Source organism: Hyaena hyaena, unplaced genomic scaffold (genome assembly GCF_003009895.1).
Source record: "Hyaena hyaena isolate Hyena2069 unplaced genomic scaffold, ASM300989v1 scaffold_1059, whole genome shotgun sequence".
NCBI lineage: Eukaryota > Metazoa > Chordata > Mammalia > Carnivora > Hyaenidae > Hyaena > Hyaena hyaena.
Window position 1 is genome coordinate 248080 of NW_024081693.1, and position 10024 is coordinate 258103.

General features: G+C 35.1%; 1 pseudogene; it reads left to right on the plus strand.

Moving 5' to 3' along the window:
* Positions 1-8102: 8102 nt before the first annotated feature.
* LOC120223890 lies at positions 8103-8677 on the plus strand (annotated as a pseudogene).
* The last annotated feature ends 1347 nt before the right edge of the window (positions 8678-10024 follow it).

The following is a 10024-nucleotide window of genomic DNA, read 5'->3' on the forward strand; positions in this document are numbered from 1 at the left end:
GGTGATGGGCATGGGGGAGGGCCCTTGTGGGGATGAGCACTCGGTGTTACAGGTAAACCAACTTGACAATAAACTATTTAAGAAAAAAAAAAACAAAATAAAAACAAAAATAAAAACAGAAAACTAAAGAAGGGCTCTAGAGCACATAAGAGGCCCACTGTGTGTGAAGACTGATATGACATGTGAGTTAAGAGGCAAATAGATGAGATGGATTAAAGGTGAGATTCTCATGTGGATGACCAAGAGATAAACCTGAAAAGACCTACTAAACCAACATGTATCACCGTGAACCCATGCTTTGGAATTTAGATTAGATACGGAAGTAATAAATATATGATTAGGAAAAAGTGTACCTGACACAAGAAATACACTTTCTCATATAAAGTATCCTATTAAAAATACCTTCCCAATAAAAGTATTTAAATTTGAATTATATTCTAAGTAAACTTAGAGTTTTGCAAGTGCATTGATTTGTTTTGACTGAATTTATGACTGAGCTCTTCTTTGTTTACTTCTTGTATTTTTTTTTTTTTAAATCTAACGTCCTGGCTAAGCATCCTATTTAGATTTGCTTATACAGCTAACTACCACTGTGCATAACTTCCAGAATGGGAAATTAGCCTGGCTAATTTAACCACCAGGATTCTAGTCTAATCCTGTTGATGTATTCCTGATAATTAACAATGTGTGAGCAGCTGCATTGTCCGATATCCAATATACAGCATAAGGAAAATGATCATTTGTACATTGTGGCTTTGGTGGACTAAATGAAAGAGCACTTTTTTTTTTTTATTAATAGCTGCACTTTTCATAAATTTTATGAGTTAATAGGGTTCAATTAATGTTGCCAAGTGGTGTGCTTCATACATACATCTCTGGGGTTTTGTGAAGTTGGGAAGAATGTATAATGAATGGTTAAGCAGTTATATTGGTACCCTAGTAATTAGAGAACGAGTAATTAATGTGCATCTGTGTTAGGCTCCTGGGTACTGTCAACAACCCTGTAGTGTGCAAAAAAGAGAAATTATGATCTTGGCAGGGGAATACAGCTTTTCTCTTTTTCTTAAATTTTAGATCTACATCTGTGTTTAATTAGAAGAAGAAATGAATTCCAATTAACACCATTAGGCAACATGCTATGATTGGTTAAAGCCTACATGGACTGTGAAACTGATCTAGAAAGCTCAGGAGATTACAACAAGGCTTTTTAATCTCAGAAGGAATTTATATTTTTAATAAAATTAGAATACTGAATTGCACACACATGGCTGTCTGTAAAATACCTTCTGCTTCTCACTTTTGGCCACTCGCTAAAACTATGTGTGATCTAAACAAAAATCTACAGAGCAAAAGTGACTTACCACACTCACAATGGGATTTTTTTCCAGCCCTAAGGGGTGAGATGCAATGCCATCACCTGTGAGAGCCCCAGTATGCAAAAAAATCACAGATATTAATGACAGTATCACATAGTTTACTGAAAGATAATAGTCACAGATGTAACAGATGACTAGTTATGCTGATGCTTTAGTTTCCAGAGAGATTCAAATTAAATTGCTTTTATCTCCTGAAGCAGAGTAACATTTCATATTCTACATGATAATGAAATGTATCCTTAGGGCAAGTAGTATGTCTGTACTTTTAAAATGAAACAGGCATGATTTAATTAGTATGCAAGAACATAGGTCTAGATTTTAAGAGAAAGATGACTCTCCTGAGTGTTCTTGTTCAGTGGCCTTCTAAAATTCTGCTTTTTGAGAGAGCTACTGAATAGCTGTATTTGTAATTAAACATTGCCTTTACTTAAAGTTTTGGTAGTATTCTGCCAAATATTCCATTGAGATATTAGCTTGAAATGACAATATTCATTCATTCATATATAATTATACTAGGAACTTGCTATGCATTATTGGACATAAAGATGGAATTTTGAGGAAAAAAATTCAGTGTTGGACAGCAACAAACAAATTATATAAGCAAATTAATAATGGTGGATAATTTCACCCACAGGAATGTTCAGTATTTGCATTTAGATGTTAGCTTTAAAACAAGACACAAAATTGTTTGTTACTTCTTATTTAAAGATATAATATTTAAGGAATGTCTATCATACATTTTAAGCATTTCCCCCCTATTTTTATTAACATAAAACAATATACTATGATCAAATGTATAGTACAAATTATTAAGATAATTTAAAATCATAATCTTTACTTTCTTCTTAACATTTGATAATTCACTTAAGATTTGAAAAGACTTTCTTTTTAAAAAGTTGCAATGTTGAAATGACAGTGTATTTTAGTTTTATATATCATGGAAGTCTTGTACTTTAGAAACTCTAGAGCCAATAGGTCCAGGATGAAAATTGCCTCTTGCTTACTAAGTAATATGATCTCGATTAAATCACTTAGGTGCTGTAATTTTCCTTTCTTATCTCAAAAAAGTGAAAATAATACTGTTTTTATCACAAGGGTCCTCAAAATGTAAAATGAGAATTCACACTCATGATGAGGGTGATGATGATAATAAAGAAAATGATGGTGGCTGGTGTTGGTAAAGATTATTATGTGGTAGAATTCTCATAAGTGGGGCGCCTGGGTGGCTTGTTGAGTGTCTAACTTCGACTCAGGTCATGATCTCACGGTTTGTGACTCCAAGCCCCACATCAGGCTCTGTGCTGACAGCTCAGAGCCTGAAACCTGCTTTGGATTCTGTGTCTTCCTCTCTCTCTGCCCCTCCCCAGTTCATGCTCTGTTTCTTTCTCAAAAATAAAGAAACACACACAAAAAAAGATGTCTTACAAGTAAAGTAGATTGGAGATGTTGAAGATGACCTTAAATTCTTTGCTACTCTTCCTTTTGCCAAGTGAAATTTAATTCACTACTGCTTACATGTAGCCTGGCCTTTGTAACTTCTCTGACCAATGAAATACAGCAAAAGTGGATTTCTAGGACTACTGACGTAGTACTTTAAAAGCTTACAATTTCCATCTGGCTTCCTCGAAGGACAATCACTCTTAAGATATTCCCTCCTGAAGTCCATCTGCCCTTTCTGTGCCACATGGAAAATGTACACATAGTCACTATGTTTGGGAGTCCCAAATATGCCTCAGGTGACAATGAGCAGCAACTTTTCACCCTGTGTATGGCCATTTTCAAATCCAGCTCAACCAAGACAACTTTAGACAACTGCGGCCCCAACTAACATTTGGCTATTTCTGCATGAGTGACCCAACATGATAACCATCCAAGTGAACCTATTCAATATGTAGAAAGGCAAGAGATGATAATGAATTTTCATTTTAAGATTTACACAGTGAGAGCTAACTGGAACAACAAAAACATCATTAAGTAAACATTTTATTATGCCATTTGCTTATTAGGAAATCTGGGGTTCATAAAGTCCAGGAACTCGCCTCAGGTTACACAGTAAAGAGAATATAACAACAATAGCAACAGCAACAACAACAACAATAATAATTTTTAGCATTTAATATATGTCAGATGGTGTTCTATGCAGTTTGCATATTTTTATTGGAGCGTTGTTGCCACACAATGTTATATTAGTTTAAGGTGTACAATATAGTGATTTGTCAAGTCTATATGCTGTGTTATGTTCATCACAAGTATAGCTACCACCAGCCACCATGCAACTCTAATCATAATATCATTGACTATATTTCCTGTGCTGTGCCTTTCATCTCTGTGACTTATCCCTTCCATAGTTGAAAGCCTGTACTTCCAACTCCCCTCTGCCCCTAACATTTTACATATTTTAACTCATTTGATCACCATATGGTTAGTTTTCTCTGTATCATCTGCTGCATTTTCTAAGTAAGGAAACTGAGATGCAGAAAGATTAAATAACTTGGCCAGGAAATGATAGAACTGGAATATTAGATTAGTGTGAAAAGCTCCCTATCACCTTAGTGTTATCTCTTTTTTTTTTTTCTTCATTGTAATTTGTCTTAAGCAGTTGATCTTGGATTTAAACCCATATATGCTTGACTTTAAACTCTAGCAAATGCTATGTTTATGTGTTGGTTTCCCTATCCTCATATACTTTCTAGGAATCTAGTCCAAATCATCACATTGGCTGAACCCTGTATAGGTCTGACACTTCAACTTGAACCACTAATTGGTTTTTGTTTATTTTGTTTCCTCTGTCAGGTTATAAGGTCCACAAACACAAAAACTATCTCGTACTTGCTCACTTTAAATCTCCAAAGCCTCACAAACTGCCTGGCACAGACAAGGTTTTGTTTTCAATAAAAGTTTAAAAAAAATTTTTTTTTAATGTTTTATTTATTTCTAAGAGAGAGAGAGAGAGAGAGAGAGAGAGAGAGCGTGAGCAGGGGAGGGTCAGAGAGAGAGGGAGTCACAGACTGAAACAGGCTCCAGGCTCTGAGCTGGCAGTCAGCACAGAGCCCGACGCGGGGCTCGAACCCACGAACCGCGAGATCATGACCTAAGTGAAAGTCAGACGCTTAACCGACTAAGCCACCCAGGCGCCCCTCAATAAAAATTTTTAGAATGAATGACCACAGGGAGATCTTGGCTATTTTTAGATATGTTGAAAATATGAATATTGAACTATCCGTTGAAAGGTAGACCTTAGAGTCAGATCAGCTTTCCTAGTGCCTACCTGGCTGGCTTCCTTCTATTCCTCCTTCTCTTCTCCTCTTCCTGTCCCCCCACCCAATAGTTCTAAACATGAAAGCCCAGAGAAAGAAAACATTACTATATTATCTAATAAAACAATCAATTCTCATAACACTAATATATTAAAGTTTTACTTGAAAATGACAATGATCCATAGCTATGAGAGGCAGTTTGAATTATCTTTTGTGTACTGATAAAGCAAATAACAAACCTTAATTGCCACACAGATGTCTTGAGGACACAAGTCTTCATCAGCTCAGTTATGAGCATTATTGACACCGTCTTTTTAAAAAGAAATTTTGGATATATGCATCTTGTATTGAAAACAGGAAGAGGGTTGCTTTACTGACCAATAGCAATCCTTCTCATTATCATAATATCATAATTACCATTATCATAACTTCCTTTATTCATTTCCATCTAAGATATTTAAAGTTGAATGGGTTGAAAGAAGAGCTACCCCTCCAAACAAAGCACAAGTAAAACGTTCTAAGCAAACATGAAAAGGTAGGCTGCTTGTGAGCTTTTGAAGTTAGAGCCCTAACAACCAAGGTTTGCCAATTCAATGTTTTTCTCTTGAGTGCCTGTGGAAACAATAGTTTTCTCTTGTTCTGTATTGTTTCACTTTAAAATTATGACACAAAATTTTAAAAGTTCCAGACAAATTATAATCAAATAATTCTGTGTACTTTCTTTGTATCATGGGATGTATAAGATAATAATAAAATTACAATTTCTACTTGAGATCATAATAACTGCATTATTATCAAATTTGGTGTAATGAAAGCCATCACGTTAATGAAATTAGAATTTTTATTTCTTCAACACTATATTTTGGAGGAGGAAAGTCCTTACAAGCTCTGAATCTGCTTTGCTCTTGCTAGAGAAAGATTTGTGAAGTTTACAGCAATCAATTTTGTGTGCATGTGATAAATCAAGAGAGTAAAACATAGTGAACCATCCTAAAAGAACTTAATTGTACCAAAAGATTCTTATTAAATTTTTTTACAATGAGTTTTAAATGCCTTTCCAGGGTTGCCTGGGTGGCTCAGTCAGTTAAGCATCCGATTTTAGTTCAGATCATGATCTCATGGTTCATGGGTTCGAGCCCCAGGTCGGCTCTGTGCTGACTGCAGCTTAGAGCCTGAAGCCTCTTTCGGATTCTGTATTTCCCTCTCTCTCTGACCCTCCCCTGCTCACTCTGTCGCTCTCCCTCTCTCAGAAATTTAACAAAAAATTAAAATAAATAAATAAAAAATGCCTTGCCAGAATGATAAAGAAGCAAAAAGTAATTTCATGAGATATATCTTCACAGAAAACTTTCTAACAATTGAAAGGATATGTGTTTTTGTTGGAATATTATTGTTTTACTCTTATAGAATAACTTTGATACCATATTTTACATATTTGCTTAAAGATAGCTGTTTCCATTAGAAATATGTTTTAATTTAATTTTATTCATAAGCAGGTGATTCTTTATTATTTCAAATGATATTAAAGACCTCAACTAAATTTTACATTTATTAAGAGAGCACAGGTTTTTAAATTTTTATTTCTTTTCATGTTTTATTTATTTCTGAGAGACAGAGAGAGAGAGCATGAGTGGGGGGAGGGGGTCAGAGAGAGAGGGAGATAAAGAATCTGAAGAATCTGAAACAGGCTCCAGGCTCTGAGCTACCTGTCAGCACAGAACCCGACACAGGGCTCAAACCCACGAATCGTGACATAATGATCTAAGCTGAAGTCGGACGCTTAACCGACTGATCCACCCAGGCACCCGAAGAACACAGGTTTTAAAAGTCTGAGGTAGACCAATTCAAAAATTTAGCTACAAGGGAAACTTCATGCCAGCTGTCACATTTTGATTTAGTTCTTGACTATGTGGTCAGAAATAATGTAATCAAGGAAAAATGATGAAGGCAACAGGAAGTCAAAAAAGGCTATCCATTGATTTAGTACATATTTTCTAAGAGGTGTCTGCCAGTAACTTAGTAAAGAAAAATAATTTTAAATATATCAGAAGACTTGATTTTCACATAGCTTACTATAACCACCTGTGTCCAAAATTCTTTGTCATATATTCTACTTCTACCAATTTAAGATTATTCTTTCTCTTCCACCATGTTCTACTCCATTTACCCTTAAATTAGAGTTTCCCTGTAACATCGTTATTCTTAAAATAGAGAAGGGTGTTTTTAAAATCATTTCTTGGATGATTTACTTATCTTCATATTACACTGTCAAGGCTTTGAGCTATTTAGTCTCAGATCATTACATATCTAGTGCAAAGAAGTACTGTTCAAACACTAAAGGGAAATTCTCAGTAAAATGTAAGTTCACTTACATTGTGAAAGCAAAAAACCAAACCAAACAAACAACAACAACAACAACAAAAGCCCAGCTCCTAACAACAATCTTGAAATCCCTTTTCTTCCCCATTTACTTCTCCTGACCCCATAGATATCTTAAAGCCTCTCTTTCCAACTGCTCAATCCCCCAAATTCATACCATTCAAATTACTTGTCTTTTTTTAATCTCCACCTCTTTCTTCTTCACTATCTACTTGTATAGTTTTCTCTAACTCCTATGGATTCACCAAGGTGCAAAGAAACAATGTGACAGAGTGTGAGAAGGAGATGACGAAAGTAAACAAGCAAATCTAGAGTCTATTTGCTAGAAAGAAGAGGTAAGGACATATGCCATCCCAACTTGTGATGATGCTTGCATTTATCTCCTAGACTCAAGTGCAATGAGTCTCCTTAAATTCTTGCCAAAGTATATTTATGTAGGTACCTTAAAATTTGAAACTTGTCATAAGACTAAGGACTTGAATTATAATACACTCAATTATCATAAAAAGGAGAAGCACATCAAAAACATTGTGAAGCTACTGATCTCTTCCCAAAATGACCTGTCTAATAGAAATGAAAAACAATATTGAATGCTTCTAGATATTTCTCTAATGTAACCTGATTAACACCTACCTACTAATCTATTACATACATTTCTTTATATTTTTTGTGTGTGTTTTTTATGTATAATATTAAAAATATTATTAGCTGTGAGGTAAAAACGATCAACATTTTATCACAACATATTTTTTGTTTACGTTGGTTCTGGTGTTGGTATTTTCCCCATGAATTCAGTCAGATATGTGATTTGCAAACTTTTATTAACTTATCAATCCAGTTTATCCCTCAAGGAAATGAACATGTTTATAATTTTTGTAGTTATTAGCAACTAAAGACAAAAGTCACTGAATCAGGGCATTCATGTTATTTTTGTTTAAATGAAAGAAACCCACCTGATTAAAATTCTAGCTACTAATTAAGAAAAAATGAACTAAACATCTCTGTCTCCTGTCCTTTATAGAATGTTAAGAGGGTCAAATAAAATCTTACTTCTCATTATGTTAAAATGAATAAATTTGGTGGCATGAACATGGGGAAGCAAAAGAAAGCAAGAAAGTATGCAACCATGAAGCACATCCTTAGTCTCCGAGATCAGAGGCTTATAGAGAAGGATAGATTGAAACCTAAAAAGAAAGAAAAGAAAGAGAAGTCCCCCAACATCCTTCCTGCTTATTCTTCCAATATAACACACAGCTGGGCCCACCTTACCACATCCTGGTTGATACCAACTTTATCAACTTTTCCATTAAAGCCAAACTCGATTTAGTACAATCAATGATGGACTGTCTGTATGCCAAGTGTATCCCTTGTATAACTGACTGTGCAATGGCTGAAACTGAGAAATTGGGACAAAAGTATCGAGTGGCTCTAAGGATTGCCAAGGACCCAAGATTTGAACGCTTACCATGCACACACAAAGGAACCTATGCAGATGACTGCTTAGTACAGAGAGTAACTCAGCACAAGTGTTACATTGTGGCCACGGTTGACCGGGACCTTAAACGAAGGATCCGGAAGATCCCTGGAGTTCCCATCATGTACATTTCTAACCATAGGTACAACATTGAGTGGATGCCAGATGATTATGGAGCCCCTCGGTTCTAATTCTAACACTCTAAAGATAGAGGTCCTGTGCCTTTCTTTACCAACTTTTTCTGTTGCCAGTTCATAAAGCAATACGCTGTAGCATGAATTATTCTCCTTACCAATTTGCTCTGTTATGAGCAGAGTATGGTTAAATACACTCATTTTTGATGTTGTTTTGAAATTGATATTTTGAATTTTGTTGCGTCTTTTTATAAATCAAATGGATGCACAAAAAGTGAATAAATTTGCTAAGATAAAATTGTATTGGATATCTATGTTTTTAACATTGTTAGATGTTTTTTGAGCATGGTGTTTTATGTAAATTCAAATATAAGAGTTAGGAACTGCATCTTTATTTTACGAGATTAACGCACTGCCTACTGCACTAAGGAGGCATCTTTCATCTTTATTTTAAAGAAGAAAGTAGTAAAATTCGGAAAAGCAAAATTAAATTTACATGATCACACAAATCTTAGGATAGAAGATGAGATAAAGACTTGAATTTCAACTTTTAAAAAAATAACACTTTTTTCCAATGATTGATATACATATATCACTTCCCTTTTTTGGAGTCCAATTAGGATTTCTCTCAGCAACTTTCAAGTACATAATACAGTAGCCATAAGCACCGTAATGTACATAAAATCCCTAAAACTTCACCTAATAACTGAAATTTTGTACACTTTGACCAAGTTCTTCCCATTTCCTACACACACACCCCAGCCTCTGACAATCACCATTCTACTCTCTGTTTCTATGAATTCAGCATTTTTAGATTTCACATATAAATGAAATCATACAATATTTGTCTCTTTCTGTCTAACTCCTTTCACTTAGCACCATTTCTTCAAGGTCCACCTATTTTTTCACAAACGGTAGGATTTTTTTCTTTCTTATGGCTGAATAATACACTGTCATGTATATATACTGCAACACTCAGTTAATCCTTTGATAGACCCTTAAGTTCCATGTCCTGACCACTGTGAACAATGTTGCAATGGACATGGGGGTGCAGAAATCTCTTAAAGATGGTGATTTTATTTCCTTTGGATATATAACCAGAAGTTAGATTGCTGGGGCCATATGATAGTTCTATTTTTAAATTTTGAAGGAAGTCCCATAGGGTGACTGCACCAATTTGCATTTCCACAAGGGTTCCCATTTAACATATTCTCACCAATACTTACTATCTCTTGTGTTTTTAAATTGTCATTCTAAATTTTTTTAATGTTTATTTATTTTTGGTAGACAGAGAGAATACATAGAGAGAAGAGGGAGAGGGAGAGACAGAATCCGAAGCAGGCTCCAGGCTCTGAGCTGTCAGCACAGAGCCCGATGTGGGACTTGAACCGACAGACTGTGAGA